The sequence below is a fragment of the Schistocerca nitens genome, chromosome 5, assembly GCF_023898315.1.
Source record: "Schistocerca nitens isolate TAMUIC-IGC-003100 chromosome 5, iqSchNite1.1, whole genome shotgun sequence".
Taxonomy (NCBI): Eukaryota; Metazoa; Arthropoda; class Insecta; order Orthoptera; family Acrididae; genus Schistocerca; species Schistocerca nitens.
The window spans coordinates 758210282-758227701 of record NC_064618.1 but is presented as its reverse complement, the minus strand read 5'-3'; the positions used below and the strand labels follow the sequence as shown (position 1 = coordinate 758227701).

The window sequence follows — 17420 nt, the reverse complement described above, 5'->3', positions numbered from 1 at the left end:
TGGTAAAATTTATTTTGGTTTGTGTTGAATGTTTGGTTTTGTTTCCTTCTATTTTCACTTTTTTTGTACCTTCTAAGTCGTTTGGCCAATGCTTGTAATTTCTGCTTCTTTTCATGTAATTGCTCTATTGCTTCTTGTTGTGAGATTTTACCTAACCTTTTTCGTTTTTTGTCTAATATTTCATTTCTTATAAATTGTGTTAGCTGTCCGATGTCCTTTCTCAGTTTTTCTATTCTGATCTGTAGCCTGTGTTGCCATGCTGGTTTTGTGGGTTTCTTCTGTGTGTTGGTTTGTTCTGATCTCTGCCTAGTGTGTATATTTAGTGTAGTGAGTGCTCCTACATAAACCAGTAGTTGTAACTCTTCCATAGTTGTGTATTCATTTATTTTGTTGTGTATGATTGTGTTGATAGTTTTTATTGTTGTTTCGACTTGTGGGCTATTTGGTGGTCTATGCAAGAATGGTCTAATGTCTGTATTTGTGTCTTTGTATTCTATATATGTCAACTGAAATTTTTCTTCTGTATCTAACATGTGTGTCACTTCATGTTCCATTTGTGCTTGTGCTGGTGGCTATCTTAAGATTTCGTTTTCCTCTGATTGATTAATTGATGCGTGTTGTTCTTTGTTTGTTTGCTCTGGGATGTTTGAGTCCATTACTGTATTTTCTTCTTCTTCTGATTGCACATTATTTTGTTCCAGTATTTGTTGTACTTGTTGTTTGATGTTTTCTAATTCTGACTGGGGTATCCTGTTATTTTTTATTATTACACGGATCTGATCAGCTAGTCGCTGTTCTGTTAAAAATTTTAATTCCGGGTATCTGGTAATAAATGTTGTGTATACTTGTGATCTGTATCCAGTTGTGTTGGTTCCTAGGTTTGTTGCTTGGTAATAACAGAACATGAGGTGTCGATTAACTTCATCTGACCATCTCATCCTCTGTCTTTGTTTTCCTTATAGGGTGGTTGCAGGAAGCATATCCTGCAAAACACCTCTATTTGGATTTAAATCATTTTCCGGTTGGCTAGCAGTGTCATTACCATTGTGGGCAGGCATAGGGTTCAAGCGTCGTCCCCGACCATGACGGCGCTTGTCCGAGGCTTCTTTAGATCTGTCCTGAACCAAGTAATCACACTGAAAGGGGGGTTAGCCCTATTAGTGGTTTGTTCTTTTCGTCACCTTTTACGACTGGCAGAACATACCGGAGGCCTATTCTTTTCCCGGGCCTCCACGGGGATTATTATTATTATTATTATTATTATTATTATATGAAGAAGAAGCAGAGGATTATGTTTCTCACACTCCAGTATTGATTTCCCTCTATATAAGTTAAAAAGTTTTTGTGCCAAATTTGTAAATGTAAAGCTCATAAATATTGATACTTATGAAAGAAACTGTTTTACACGCCATGGAATGCATCACAAAAAAACACGGTAGGGAAAGATTAGCTGCAAATATTAACGATGTACTTGAACTGATATCTCAGTATAACGAAAACAGACCTGTTATTGCAATGGAAGCTCCTTCACAGGGAAACTAATACTTCAGACCAATTCCTATGGAATTAGGTCCGAAAGAACTGACAAAGCGAGGGACCGTAAATTTGCAGTAAAAACTCACATCGGTGTAAACTTTGCCGACAGTTTAATACATACTGTAAATTCTTTAGTCGGAAAAAATATCTTCATAATGCACTTAAACATAGGTGGTGTGTCGGGAGAAATGATGAACCAACTATATGACTTAGAAATACTCTTAAGGCAAATTAATTCTGTAAAAGTCATATGTTTGAATGAACATTGGCTTAAATGGGACAATGTCAAGCTACTAAATTCACTCTCAGGATACAAGTTAGCATCGAGTTTTTGCAGAAAAAAGGGGTATGGGGGATCGTGTATATTCGTTGAACAGACACAAAACTTCGAAGCCAAAATGACAGTCGATTGTTTAAATGAGGAACAGGTATTTAAAAGCTGTTGCATTGAGCTGTCTGAATACGGTTTACTAATCATAAGCATATATCATGTCCCGGAATATTGGGCTACTAGGGCATTTCTAGAGAAATTTGAAACTCTGCTAAGTAGGTTGCAGGTAGGGAAACCATACAAAAAGATTGTAATTTGTTCTGATTTTAATATAGATATAAGAGACAAAAACAGATTTGTTACCACCCTGAAGGATTTGTTGGCTACAAACGGCTTAACACTAAATTTTACTGAGTACACCAGGGTAACAGCCACTTCTGCCACAAGCATTGATAATATAGTGAGCAGCAAAAATTATGGGAATACACAACAACAGTATTAGACTTAGGAATATCTGATCACTCAGCACTTTTTATGTTATTGCCATACATAGACAAAACATATAGGCCCACAGTGAAATTGGTCAGAAATTTCAGCCAGCCAAATATAAACACATTTATCTTGAAATTAAAGGAAACCCATTGGACCTTCAGCAACCAGTGTTCAGTAAACAATAATTACAACACTTTCATATCTGAATTCAAGAACATTTTCACTGAATGCTTTCCCCTAATATCAACAAATGATAAATACAATAATAGTAAGACATGGATTACGGAAGGTATCAGGATCTCTAGTATTAGAAAGAGGGAAATGCATAAGGAAGCGAAAACCAACCGTGATGCTGAATTTATTAGGTACAAAATCAAATACAAAAAAATATTTGATCAGGTAGTTAAACAAGCAAAACAACTGGCAAACAGTAAATATATAGCTAATACCTCAAATAAATCAAAAGCGGTATTGCAGGTTGTCAAGAAAGAAACAGGGACTGAAGAAACAAAACATTTTAATTACAAACTAGAAATTGGTGGGAATACTGTTACTAACACTTGGCACATCTGTGAAGAATTTAGTAAGTACTTCATAACCACAAACAAAATTCATAACTTCTTACTTCCACAAATAAGACCTGATGCAGTACTGCAGGATTCAAGAGAGTTTAAATTTACTGCAGTAACATGTCATGAAGTAGCTATAATCATACAATCCCTAAAAAATCTTAAATCTGTGGGCTGGGATGAAATTCCAACCAATATCATAAAGGCAGGAAGTGACAGCATTGCACCTCAACTCTGTAAAATAATAAACCAATAATTTGATTAGGGCTGCTTTCCAGACAGACTCAAATATGCTGAAGTCTGTCCAGTCTACAAAAAGGGAAAACAAGATGATTTAGTAAATTTCCGCCCAGTGTCTATACTCCCAGTTTTCTCTAAAATAGTTGAACGAATAGTATGTAATCAATTTGAAAAGTACAATAAGGAAGGTAATATTATTCTCAATAACAAATATGGGTTTAGGAAGGAATGAAACACTTTAAAAGCTGTAAATGAACTAATCTCCAAAGTAAGTAAATGCCTTGACAACAAACAAAGTGTATCTGGTATTTTCTGTGGCCTCCAAAAGGCATTTGACACAGTAAACCATAAGCAACTGCTCCAAAGATTGGGTACCTATGGCTTCCATGGAAAATCTATAAGATGGTTTTCATCTTATTTCAAAAACTGATACCAAAGGGTGGTGATGCATCAAAAGGGAGAGAAAACTTGCTCTAGCTGGAAAGAAATTCAAGCAGGCGTGCCACAGGGCTCAATATTAGGACCACTTCTGTTCTTATATTACATAAATGACATGCCTAGCAAAGTAAATACAGATACAATACTTTACGCAGATGACTCAACTGCTGTAGTCTGCTGCAAAAACACTGACGAATTAGTAAGGACCATGAAACAAACTCTACAAGAACTTGAACAATGGATAAAAGATAATGCTATGAAATTAAATCTTGAAAAAACCCAAATCATACACTTCAGGACCAAACAAACTACTGAATGTATATCACAAATAGAATATTCAGGTACAGAACTGACCACAGTTGATTCTGTAAAATTTCTTGGGATAATTTTAAATAAAAACTTGCAATGGACCGACCACGTTATAACAGAACGTAAAATCGTGTATGTCAGTAATTTCTTTACGTGTAATGTTTTATGTAAATATAGCCTTTGACTGCGAGTTTAACAACTAAGAGACAGTTATCTTTGGTCATGCGGAAAGGAGGTCGATCTTGGGCAGAGGTGGTTGAGTGGCTTTAGATAGGAAGCGTGGGCTGGAGTAGGTGATGATACAGATGTGGTGTAAAACAATGTCGTATTTGATATTTTTGTAGAAGTGTTAAATGTGAATAAATGAATTAAATACTGATGTGCAAAACTAATGTAATGTTTGCTCTCTAAAAATCAAAATACCACGTCGCCCTACAAACCAGTTAGTCTCATCCAAACACAAAGAAAAACCGCGGGAACCTCCCAGTGGAATCACCTCTAGACTTCACGAAGACAACAACGCAGCCATCGATATGAGTTAAGTACCAAACTGTTCGTACTTGTTAACAACCTCGGACTATAAATTTGAATCTCCGGTAGTGCCTGAAGTCACCATGTGGACAAAGGAGTAGGACAACTCAAAGAACTGTGGAAATCTTAGGAAGAGGTCTGTTAAAACGTGGACGGTTTACAGAAGAGATTAAATAGTTTAGTTTATGCAATGAGGGTACTACACAAAGTAACGGATTTAACAGTGAAGAAAACTGTATACCACGCATATTTCATAACACTTATAAGATATGGAATAATATTTTGGGAAAAAAAAAAAAAAAAAAAAAAAAAAAAAAAAAAAAAAAAAAAAAAAAACAGAGCAATGACAGGAACCAATAGTAGACATTCATGCAAACCACTATTCAAAAGCCTGGACTTCATGACAATCCCTTCCATCCACATATATGAAATACTTCTCTTTGAACAGAAAAACTCACATCTGTTTGAAGGAAATACATTCACACATGTCTATGAAACTAGACATAAATTGAAATACATGCTACCTTGTCACCGGCTCACAGTATATGAAAATACTCCATATTACATGGCTCTGAAGATCAGAAATAAGATAAGGTCAATATTTGGGGAATCCACATTGGAGACCATTGGCACATACCTAAAAATCAAATGTTATTATAGTCTAGAAGAATTCCTAAATGAATAAACAGCAATGTTATAGTTTAGAAGAATTTATAAATAGGAATAGGGAGTAAAGATGCAAGTACAAATGTTATACTTTCGAAGCCATATAGATACAAAGTATACACGTTCACTGTATATTCATGTTTATATATAGAATTACATGGCGGTTTGTATCCCGTTCAGTACATCCATACTTCATATAGGTGTGTGAAGGCTATAGTAATGATTCAATGAGTTACGAAAAGATTTAAAATATAATGTTGTATTTTTATTATAATAAGCAATGTATGTATGATGTATTTCCTGTAGTATATAAAATACTGTAACAACTTAGGTTAAAGACTGACGAGTCACCAATGTTCTCAATCGAATGATTGTATAAAAACATGTTATGTGACAAAGTATCTTATCTTATCTCTCACAATGTAATGCAACCTCTGTGTTACCTATCTACAATTTTTGGTAACATCTACCAGGTAAAGAATTCCCAGTGTATAATCTATTATCTTTTCCACAGGTTTACTTATTTGTAGCTGACAAGGAGGTCATTTTTTTATTACTACATTATACTGAATAAAATACTTACATTCAGAAGTGTCATATATTTTGATGTTTGTATGTCTTCATTTGTACTCTTCATTATGTCACTCAGCAGAACCTGGAAATTATAAAAATGAAAAAAAAATGTAGACAAAATTTTCAAAGAGTGACACCAGTGTTTCCTACTATTCAGGATAGTGATTTAATATTATTTAAGGATGATTCTAAGAACTGAAAGATAGATATAAGATTCTTTTCTTTGTTATCAAAAGCAATTTTGTTATTGAAGGTAGGCTTATTTTTCAATGGAAGCGACTTGTACACATATCACAATACACACCTAAAGGGCAAGTTATATAAAGTTGAGTGGGCAAGTCTGAGTAACTGTGACAATAGTGACATTGCTTTTGATATATTTATTGATGTTCTCACTAAGTTACTCAATAAATATTGCTCTAAAATATTTTAAAGGGTAAAAACTGACAATGCACCAAAGAAACAGAATAAACTACACAAGTACAATCCTTAGCTGGAGTAACTAAAGTATCTGAAAGAGCCCTTGTCTGTGCACCAATAACAAAATGTGTGGTGTAGCAGTTGTATTGATCTCGAATGAAGTCCTGTGATACTCGATCCCAAGCCACTTGCACTTGGGTGTACTGATCCTACAGGCTGATGGATGGAGATGGATTCCTAATGACACATTCCATGGCACCCCACACATTCCTGAACATGGAGAGATTGCGTCATGCAGCTGGGCATGCAATCCAGAGACAAAGCACACTCTGGAGGTGGCAGCAGTATGAGGATGATATTTATGCTCTGCATATATATGTGTGTGTGTGTGTGTGTGTGTGTGTGCGCGCGCGCGCACAAACAAACAGCAGAGCTAATGCTTGCAGGACCTGATCCTTGTACTGTGTGGCTGTCGCAGAGCCCATTAGAAACACCAATGGTAAATGGCCACCATATGGTAACACACCCCACACCATCACACCAGGCTGGGACCCAGTGGTTGTCACTTCCCACATAGAAGCAGGACTCGTAGCAAAAGATGACTTCCTGCCAGTCTGCAGGACTCCATGCCCACTACTGCCGACACCAGGCAAGTCATATGGAACACTGTGGTAATGTGAGTGGGAGGCATCATATTGGTTTGTTTACAGAGAGCCCTGAATCATGAAACTGCCTGCCAATGGTACTAGCACTTACTGGATGTTACAAAGAAGGCTGGACAGCTCACTGAATGGTCCCAGTCATTAGGGTTGTGTCAGTTAATGAGTGGCAGACAGTCCTTTGATGCTCCCTCCTTGTGGTTTGTATCTAATGTCCAGATCTTACATGTCATGCAAACATGCCTTCCTGTATCCAGTACTACAAACAATTGGAAATGGTGGTGTCCATATGACCAGAATGGCATGCAGTATGATGGTACGGCCACCCAGCCTCCTACAGCCCCACAATCTGACATCTCTCAAGCTTATCTAGTTTGGCAACCTACTGTTAAACATGTTGACTGGGCATTGTGCATAGCCACTTGGAGTCCTTGTATCTACCAATACACACATCACATTCCCACTCAGTGTAGTAAAATGTACAAAACTAATCATTGGCATAGCTGATGGCGAGCACTATATCAACCATTTCATAATGGATTGGTTCACTCCTCTTGACATCAGCTCTTTTAAAGACAATAAGTGTGCCCCTCCCACCAGAGGTTCGAGTCCTCCCTCAGGCATTGGTATATGTGTGGTCCTTAGGATAAGTTAGTTTAACTAGTGTGTAAGTCTAGGGATCAATGATCTCAGCAGTTTGGTCCCTTAGGAATTCACACACACGTGAACATTTGAACGACAATAAGTGTTTCTGCATGTTCCATGAACCGTAATTCTAACTTGTTACTGTGATTTGGAATGAATCAGTTTCACAATTGCAGTACTGTTCCTCAGCAGAACATATGGCAATGGACTAATAATTTACTTAGTTTACAAAGCTTCCCCCTACATATACAGGTGGAATATGTGCACAAATTAGACTGAAATATGTTAAATATATGTGAAATACATGTGACAAGTGCATGCATGGACAAAGCTCCATCTAAAAAGCTCTTCACAAATACCTCGATCAATTTCAACCAAACTCTGTACATTTATTACTTACTATCTGGAAATAAATACTGTGGGTGTAAGAACCAGCAATCTCATATTGGGATGTGTCTGATAATGTGGAGAGAGGAGGAGGAGGAGGAGGAGGAGGAGGAGGAGGAGGAGGAGGAGGAGGTGATGGACAGGTGGAGAGAAGGATGAGGAGGAAATAGACAGAGAAAGGGAAGAAAAGGAGATGGAGAGGGAAAGGGAAGAAAAGGAGATGGAGAGGGAAAGGGAGGAAGAAGAGAAGATGGAAAGGTAAAGGGAGGAAGAAGAGAAGATGGAAAGGTAAAGGGAAGAAGAAGAGAAGATGTAAAGGTAAAGGGAAGAAGAAGAGAAGATGTAAAGGTAAAGGGAAGAAGAAGAGAAGATGGAAAGGTAAAGGGAAGAAGAAGAGAAGATGGAAAGGTAAAGGGAAGAAGAAGAGAAGATGGAAAGGTAAAGGGAAGAAGAAGAGAAGATGGAAAGGTAAAGGGAAGAAGAAGAGAAGATGGACAGGGAAAGGGAAGAAGAAGAGAAGATGGACAGGGAAAGGGAAGAAGAGAAGATGGACAGGGAAAGGGAAGAAGAGAAGATGGACAGGGAAAGGGAAGAGAAGGAGATAGCCAGAGAGAGGGAGATAAGGATATGGACAGGGACGGGGTGGGGGGGGTGGGGGTGGGGGGGGGAGAAGAGGACGAGAGTGACGGAAAGTGGGGTTGGAGGTGGTGTACAGAGATAAGGTTAGAAGGAAAGGGACTAATAGGAGACTGGAATAAATATATATCCAAGAAATGCTGGCTATTCAGGTTGAGACTAAAATTAAAGACTGAACTATAATATACACATGTAGTCTCCACCAGAGGGTGCCTGACGCCTGTTGTGTGCTACACAGGGCTCATTTCTGTTTGCGACTATGTTGCTACCCAGCTACGCTGCGGCAGTGAGCTGCTAAAGTCTTGTTCTGTCGAGTGGGGCTGTAGTGAAGGTGGGGAGCTGCTGCTGACTGGGCCACCTAAGAATATCGTCAGTACTTCTATAGTCCACTGAATTCTTGAAGTCACACTGAAGTTATAAGTATTATAGTTTTATCCATACTTTAGAGCTGTCAATGTGGCTGTATTCAATATGTGGGAAATATGAATAAAAATTCCTTTTTATGTTTCATTAAATTACACAAAGTATTTTGGACAGGTGCAAATTGTCTAATACATAATTCACATTTGTTCATAAAAGAAACATGCATCTCAACTCAGTCAGGAGGAAAGGTAAATTATATATTAGACGAATTACACCTAACAATGGACCCATAGGGCCCATAACACGTCGGGGAATTTAATAAAACATGAAAAATTGTGACAAAGTGTTTTTATTCACACTTCCAGTGGATTTAGTATTTTATCTGGTTTTTTTCATGTTCCTCATCACATTTACATTACTCTATGATCTGTTCATTCTGCTTTCGCAGTTTATGGGCTTATATGGACAGGCCTTTCCATTAGGTTTGTTTTAGAATGAGAGAAGCCTTTTTGTCAATACACGTCACTCCATTTAACTGAGAGCTAATCTTAGGGATCAGTATCTCTACAGGAATAAGTGTCAAACCCAATTAACCTGCCCTCTTAGTAGTTGAACAGTGTAAGGGAATTAAATCGTACCTGTGACAGAAAGCGGTGAGTATGAGCAAACTATTTCATTGGCATGGTTATACTACTACTAGTGACTGTTGGGTGATTACCACAACTGTCTGGGCTGCCACATAATTTCTTTTTTTATTTCTGAGGTAATGTCCCTCCACTCCATTTATATTCTTACCCTATTGCTGTAACCACTGAAACTATTCTTTCTTTTCTCTTCTGTTGATGAGGGGTAACTTGGGTAACCCTGGGCACACCCTTCTGATGGTATTGTCCTATCTCACATTCCAACCACCATTACCAAGACAATGTGTCTCCCTTGTTACAGTGCTCATCAGATTCACTCTTACATTCCACCGTTGACTACACTCATTCCTCTTTGAAATCAACTTTGTGAGCACTCAGTGTTATCCACCCTGTATCCTCTGTGTGCCAATCGCTCCTGAGATCAATTTCTGATCAACAACTGCTTGTGCTTTGAGAATATTTCATGTAGCCAAGGTTGGAGATGGTGGTCTCTCACTGGCTGTTGTTTTGGATGGACCCAGACCTGTTACACATGGCCTTCTACTTATTCTCCAAAATTTGCCAGAAGTAATAACAACTGTTTACAAAAATGTTCAGTGTTTTCCCATGACATGGTATGCCTAAATGCTGTTTGTCTTAGCTAGGCACCAGAACCCCATATAAGAAATTTCAACATTATGGCATGTGCAAAACACATCATGCATGAATTCCAAGTTCCAGTCACAAGATCACACTTTTTCTGGTGGAAACAGTAATGCAAACCTGACCACACATAATGATCACAGTGTGCAATCCTCTGTTTTGGCCCATTAGCTATAGCGTTCTATGTACAGTACCAAACCTGATGGCCACCATTCTTCTTTGTTATAATAGTATCCACATGTCTCAAAATTACTGGATCATCTTAACTGATAGCAAGTTGATATTCAACAGCTCCAGTTGTGATCTTGTTACAGTAGCCGCCAATTTATCAACTCATCTGCATTTCAATTTAAATACCAGTTTGACTCAATTTTTGTTATACTACCAGAGTTATCTTTCAAGTTACATTATCAAGACTGGGAAGGACTGCCTAACTATATGGATAATTGACTGCTACAATCAATTTATCACCGTGTCTTGTCACTCATGAATGAGGCCAGATTGCTATGGACCAACTGGAGCCACTGTGACTTTGCCCTCTGCCATTTCTGCTGTTGGTTGTCATATTTACTGTGTGGATTGCCTATTAAAAGGTTATTGTAATTGATTTTCATCATTAAAAAAAAAAATGGTACCCGAGACCCAACCACTGGGCAATTACCACGATTTAGCTAGCCCCAAGAAGTAAATCCCAAATACAGGCATAGGCCCCCTTTAGACTTAATGTGCAGTTGAAAGATATCACTATGTGAGAACTTTTTCATTAATGTCATGCATGTGGACAGGTTACTAGAGGCTGTGACAGTGCCATCCATGAAGTGTTCCATCTTTTTATGTGTGAGTATTGGGAACAATTGATTTGGGTGAGGAGACCTAGTTCTCTCCTCATAAAGCTAGCAATATGCAGTAACTGTTGGACTTCTGCTTAAGGATTGAACTGGGACCAAACCATTGCTACTTGTGCAACTGTTACTACTTTTCTGTTGTATTGTAATCATCCCTATTTAAGGCCATTTTGTAATTGAGTTTAATGGGTGTCCACTGGTCATAGTGGGATGATCATAAAGCATACACAGTATGTAAAGGATAGTCTATAGATTCATTTGGGATTATGTAAGCAACACTTAGTTGTATATAAACCTGATTTCAGCAGACAACTCCTCGTAAATCACCTCACACACCCTCCCAGACGAAGAGTTAAAGTTGTGGTGAACGACAGTGATTTCAGGTGGTTGTGCTAAAAGCAGAGACATTCCAATGCAGCGGAGTATGACTGTGCATGGAACCCCTTTGGTACCTTGATTATTCTCAGTTTTTGTATTTGACCGCTTCATGTTGGTTTCAGTTATTATTTTGTGAGTTTTTGTGCGATTGCTAATTTGAACGTGTTTTGTGGATGCAGTCAAACAATAAAGCCAAGTAACACTCTCAAGAAAGTCTGTGTTATTTCAGCAATATATATTAGTAATTTCAGTGGTGACCCCAATATTACGAACACAAAAATTAGCTCACAAGAAAAAGTGACCACGAGAATGGAAGGGACTCTATCATGTACAGAAATTGGACGGCAGGAAGATGAAAGCAGTGGAGTTTGTAGCGGGACTTTGAATTTCGCCGCGCTACACTCGTTCCCTCAGATAAAAAATATCCCGTCGCAGCGGTATGAGCGCTCGACGGCAGAGAAAATACCAAAATTGTAACCTTTTTTGTTTTTCTATCCGTTTTCAATTGTCTCTTGATAGCCGAAGCTGAAGGCAGACGTGATCTGACGCTGACGTAAAAAACTTAATAGCTAGTCTGATTGTAATGTGTAGACATTGTGGAAGTTGTTAAGAAATTCGGATGATGGAAGTAGCAAAGTGAATTAAATTGCATACAGTATCAAGATGATTTTAATTGGTATAAATTAGTGATTCCTGGACTATTGCAAGATTTTGGAGCAGTTTTTTTTCATGCAGAAATGAAGGAGATTTTTGAAGACCTGGACGCCGCCCGAAAGAAGACATGTTAATCTGGTAAAGAATGAACTCAAAGCTACGCCATTTCCCCCTGTCAGTTACATTTTGTTGTTCTCTGTTCTTTTTCAAAAATTTTTGTAGTGGAAATTGGTTTAACTTTTGCTCAAAAACGCCACAAGGACCACCCCAACAATAGCTTTTCCGAATAACGAAGTCCGCTAGATTTTCTGTAATACGAAGTCCGATTTGCTTTTCATTCTTTCCCTTTTTCACGGTCTCTCTTCTCACATTTATCTTTTTTTATTAACCAATACAACTGGCTCCCGCGACAGGACGCAATTTTCGGATGTGTCGTTTTTGAGCAAATTTGAAACTTTAATTTGTATTTTTTCCCAACAGAGAATATCAAAAAATCCTGAACTCTAAATGGTAACTAAAACACCAACTTTATTGTACCTAAGCAAATGATTATACAACAATATTGTAAAGAATTTTTGTAACTAATTCAATCTGTTTTTCTTTTCATGGCATATATTGATGCAAAAACTGTTATTTTGAGACCTTTTGGTGATTATCCGATGGAGATGTATTAAGAAAATCCATATTTTGACGAATACGATTTACGCAGAAGTGTTTGACCAGCCGCTGGAGGACAGAAAATTTAATGGTGAGTCACACAATTATGTTTCATTCAAGCATTCAATAGCCAACTGCAGAATCCATTTTTCCATTTCCACACATCCTGTAGTTTTCTTCTTGTTTTTTCCAAAATTATCTATCTCTATTGTAGTTTGTGGTAATTATAGTATTGTAGCTGCATATGAAGATCGTGAATTTGACCGCCAAACAGTCATTTGTTACGAAAAATTTTGTCCGCCCTGCTGCATCTTTCTCAACCATTGTTTGCAATAGAGCAATCATTTACATTGACGAGAAAATATTTCATCCTAAATTTGAGTCAAATCTTTATTAATCAGACTTATATTATTCCCTCTTTGACTTACTATTATACATCCTATTACAATGGAACGCGGTAAGGTAGAGATAGTTTCGACAGATCAGTTAAGTGAAGTAGATTCATCTTTCAACCAACAAGAAAGTCCGCGTTTCCCTCCATGGACGAGTTCACAGATCAATGCAATGATTTTGCCTCAAACTCGCAACATTTGTGATAATACACAGATGGCGACTTTAAATGACGAAATGTGGAATGGACGCGAGACTAGACCGTCAGCGCCATTGTTAACATCAATGTCAGAACCGAATATGAGACAAATTCAGCAATGTGACACAAATCGGACACAGGAAACTGACAAACTGGACCGACTATTAGAGTTATTTGCAGACATGAAACGAGACGTTAGTCAGAAAATTGACATATTAAACCATACTATGACCGAAAATTTTGAACGGTCGACAAAACAAATGACAGAATTAAATAACACCACTCAACAGCTCAGCCAGCGATTTGAGACACTGTCCGATCGAGTCACTAAACAGGAAGAAACCTTGGTTACATTCACACACGAAACAAAAAACAATATCACCCGATGTGAGAATCAGTTAACACAAATAGTTAATGTGCAGCAGGAAGTGAACACTCGTGTGGAAGAGTTAGCTCAGGCCCACACTTCAGCTAGCTCCACCCAAGAAAAGCTGACTGAAGAAGTGGGAAATATTACCCAACAACTCACAATGGTAGTTCTCGAACAAACCCACCTCAAAGAAAAGATAGAAAAATTAGAAGAACGAGCGGACCTCGCGTCACTAAACAACGACACCAACATGGCCGAAAGAATTGTACACGAATGTAAATTGTGTGACGACTATCTGGACAAAAAACTTGAAACAATTACACAGGACATACTTTCAAAAACAAAGACACATGTTAAAGACGAGACAAAAAACACAGAAGACGATGTGACAAAATTACGAGACAATGTTGTGCCGTGTTTGGCGATTGGTGCAAACGCACCGCTAGGAAACGACAAAACAGCTAAAACCATGGCTAATGACACAGACAGAACACCTATTGTGAAATCACCTACTTCCAATCAAAATTACAATGTGCCGCTTTCTTTTCCACCAAACGAGCAATATTACGGTACGACACCTAGAGTAGCAAGTGACACAAACCACGTCAATACAGTTATGCCAACCGGCATGGCCGATGACACGTTTGTAAGACATGGGCATTTTCAGACATTTTCCAGTGAGGACAAGCACAAAGTCCACCCTATTGTGTTTATTAGATCATTTGACGGTGTTTTTCCACGTAGTTGGTCAGAAGTCGATAAAATCAGATACGTCACCAATCTCATGAGAGGACGAGCAGCTAAGTGGGGTGCCGCTATGAAACGGCGGTGCCTTACGTTTGATCAGTTCGAACAAGCCTTCTTGGACGAATTCTGGTCCGAGAATGAGCAACAGAGTCTAAGGAGAGAAGTGTGCAACCCCGAGACCTATGACCCTAAAAAAGAGACATTAAGACAATACTTTGAGAGGTACCTAGACAAGACACTGTACTGGACCAAACCAGCCGACTTGCCAGCGATAATTGACACTTTAAAGAGCCACTTACCCTTTCCATACCGAGACAGAATAATAGGAGTACCGGAGAATGACGTTAAGACTTTTTTAAACTTCTTAGATCAAATGGACGTAGTTTACAGAGGCGATTCACGCCATTCAAATTTTACTCATATTAGTAACCAAAATCAGCACCCACCCCAAAGGAACCGTAGTGACGGTGGTTGGTGGAACCATCCGTCAGCGCCGCGACACATTACGATGCCTGCGCAACATATTCAAATGGAAACGTGTATGACAGTAGGAACAACCGCAGAAATTCGTGGAATAATAATAATAATAATAATAATAATAATAATAATAATAATAATAATAATAATAATAACAATAATTATCACCCATATCAAAATGGTAACTGCAAGCAAAATGAAAATTACAGGCAGTACAACAACAACAATAGGAGACGTGAGAATAACCGGTACAACCCGGGCTACTTTGACAGGAACATGACATATAACAGACATAATTACCACCAAAACAATAGCAATCCCAACAATCACCGACAGAATATGTGGAAGACTAGTGATGGGCTAAACTGCGATTTTCCGATATCAGTGATTTCTGTGAATGCTACTTTTCAGTATCTGCTATTCTTAACTGCGATTTGTCGCAGTTAAGAGTCGCAGTTAAGGAACATACGTCGTGTATCCCTCCGCCACTGCTATTTCTGCTACTTCCGCGATTTCTGCTACTTCCGCTACTTCCGCTACTTCCGCTACTTCCGCTACTTCCGCTACTTCCGCTACTTCCGCTACTTCCGCTACTTCCGCTACTTCCGCTACTTCCGCTACTTCCGCTACTTCCGCTACTTCCGCTACTTCCGCTACTTCCGCTACTTCCGCTACTTCCGCTACTTCCGCTACTTCCGCTACTTCCGCTACTTCCGCTACTTCCGCTACTTCCGCTACTTCCGCTACTTCCGCTACTTCCGCTACTTCCGCTACTTCCGCTACTTCCGCTACTTCCGCTACTTCCGCTACTTCCGCTACTTCCGCTACTTCCGCTACTTCCGCTACTTCCGCTACTTCCGCTACTTCCGCTACTTCCGCTACTTCCGCTACTTCCGCTACTTCCGCTACTTCCGCTACTTCCGCTACTTCCGCTACTTCCGCTACTTCCGCTACTTCCGCTACTTCCGCTACTTCCGCTACTTCCGCTACTTCCGCTACTTCCGCTACTTCCGCTACTTCCGCTACTTCCGCTACTTCCGCTACTTCCGCTACTTCCGCTACTTCCGCTACTTCCGCGATTTCCGCTACTTCCGCGATTTCCGCTACTTCCGCGATTTCCGCTACTTCCGCGATTTCCGCTACTTCCGCGATTTCCGCTACTTCCGCGATTTCCGCTACTTCCGCGATTTCCGCTACTTCCGCGATTTCCGCTACTTCCGCGATTTCCGCTACTTCCGCGATTTCCGCTACTTCCGCGATTTCCGCTACTTCCGCGATTTCCGCTACTTCCGCGATTTCCGCTACTTCCGCTACTTCCGCTACTTCCGCTACTTCCGCTACTTCCGCTACTTCCGCTACTTCCGCTACTTCCGCTACTTCCGCGATTTCCGCTACTTCCGCGATTTCTGCTACTTCCGCGATTTCTGCTACTTCCGCGATTTCTGCTACTTCCGCGATTTCTGCTACTTCCGCGATTTCTGCTACTTCCGCGATTTCTGCTACATCCGCGATTTCTGCTACTTCCGCGATTTCTGCTACTTCCGCGATTTCTGCCACTTCCGCGATTTCTGCCACTTCCGCGATTTCTGCCACTTCCGCGATTTCTGCCACTTCCGCGATTTCTGCCACTTCCGCGATTTCTGCTACTTCCGCGATTTCTGCCACTTCCGCGATTTCTGCTACTTCCGCGATTTCTGCTACTTCCGCGATTTCTGCTACTTCCGCGATTTCTGCTACTTCCGCGATTTCTGCTACTTCCGCGATTTCTGCTACTTCCGCGATTTCTGCTACTTCCGCGATTTCTGCTACTTCCGCGATTTCTGCTACTTCCGCGATTTCTGCTACTTCCGCGATTTCTGCTACTTCCGCGATTTCTGCTACTTCCGCGATTTCTGCTACTTCCGCGATTTCTGCTACTTCCGCGATTTCTGCTACTTCCGCGATTTCTGCTACTTCCGCGATTTCTGCTACTTCCGCGATTTCTGCTACTTCCGCGATTTCTGCTACTTCCGCGATTTCTGCTACTTCCGCGATTTCTGCTACTTCCGCGATTTCTGCTACTTCCGCGATTTCTGCTACTTCCGCGATTTCTGCTACTTCCGCGATTTCTGCTACTTCCGCGATTTCTGCTACTTCCGCGATTTCTGCTACTTCCGCGATTTCTGCTACTTCCGCGATTTCTGCTACTTCCGCGATTTCTGCTACTTCCGCGATTTCTGCTACTTCCGCGATTTCTGCTACTTCCGCGATTTCTGCTACTTCCGCGATTTCTGCTACTTCTGCTACTTCCGCGATTTCTGCTACTTCTGCTACTTCCGCGATTTCTGCTACTTCTGCTACTTCCGCGATTTCTGCTACTTCTGCTACTTCCGCGATTTCTGCTACTTCCGCGACTTCGGCGACTTCGGCGACTTCGGCGACTTCGGCGACTTCGGCGACTTCGGCGACTTCGGCGACTTCGGCGACTTCGGCGACTTCGGCGACTTCGGCGACTTCGGCGACTTCGGCGACTTCGGCGACTTCGGCGATTTCTGCGACTTCTGCGATTTCTGCGACTTCTGCGATTTCTGCGACTTCTGCGATTTCTGCGATTTCTGCGACTTCTGCGATTTCTGCGACTTCTGCGATTTCTGCGACTTCTGCGATTTCTGCGACTTCTGCGATTTCTGTGACTTCTGCGAT

At 40.1% G+C, this 17420-nt stretch overlaps 1 protein-coding gene across 1 annotated transcript in view; it reads right to left on the bottom strand.

Annotated features, from left to right (window-relative positions):
- Positions 1–17420, bottom strand: part of LOC126259932 (uncharacterized) — a 269463-nt gene that overhangs the window by 231007 nt on the left and 21036 nt on the right. The window contains exon 2 of the mRNA XM_049957024.1: positions 5636–5707. The gene's annotated coding sequence lies outside the window, so the exon portion shown is untranslated. The remainder of the gene's footprint in view (positions 1–5635; positions 5708–17420) is intronic.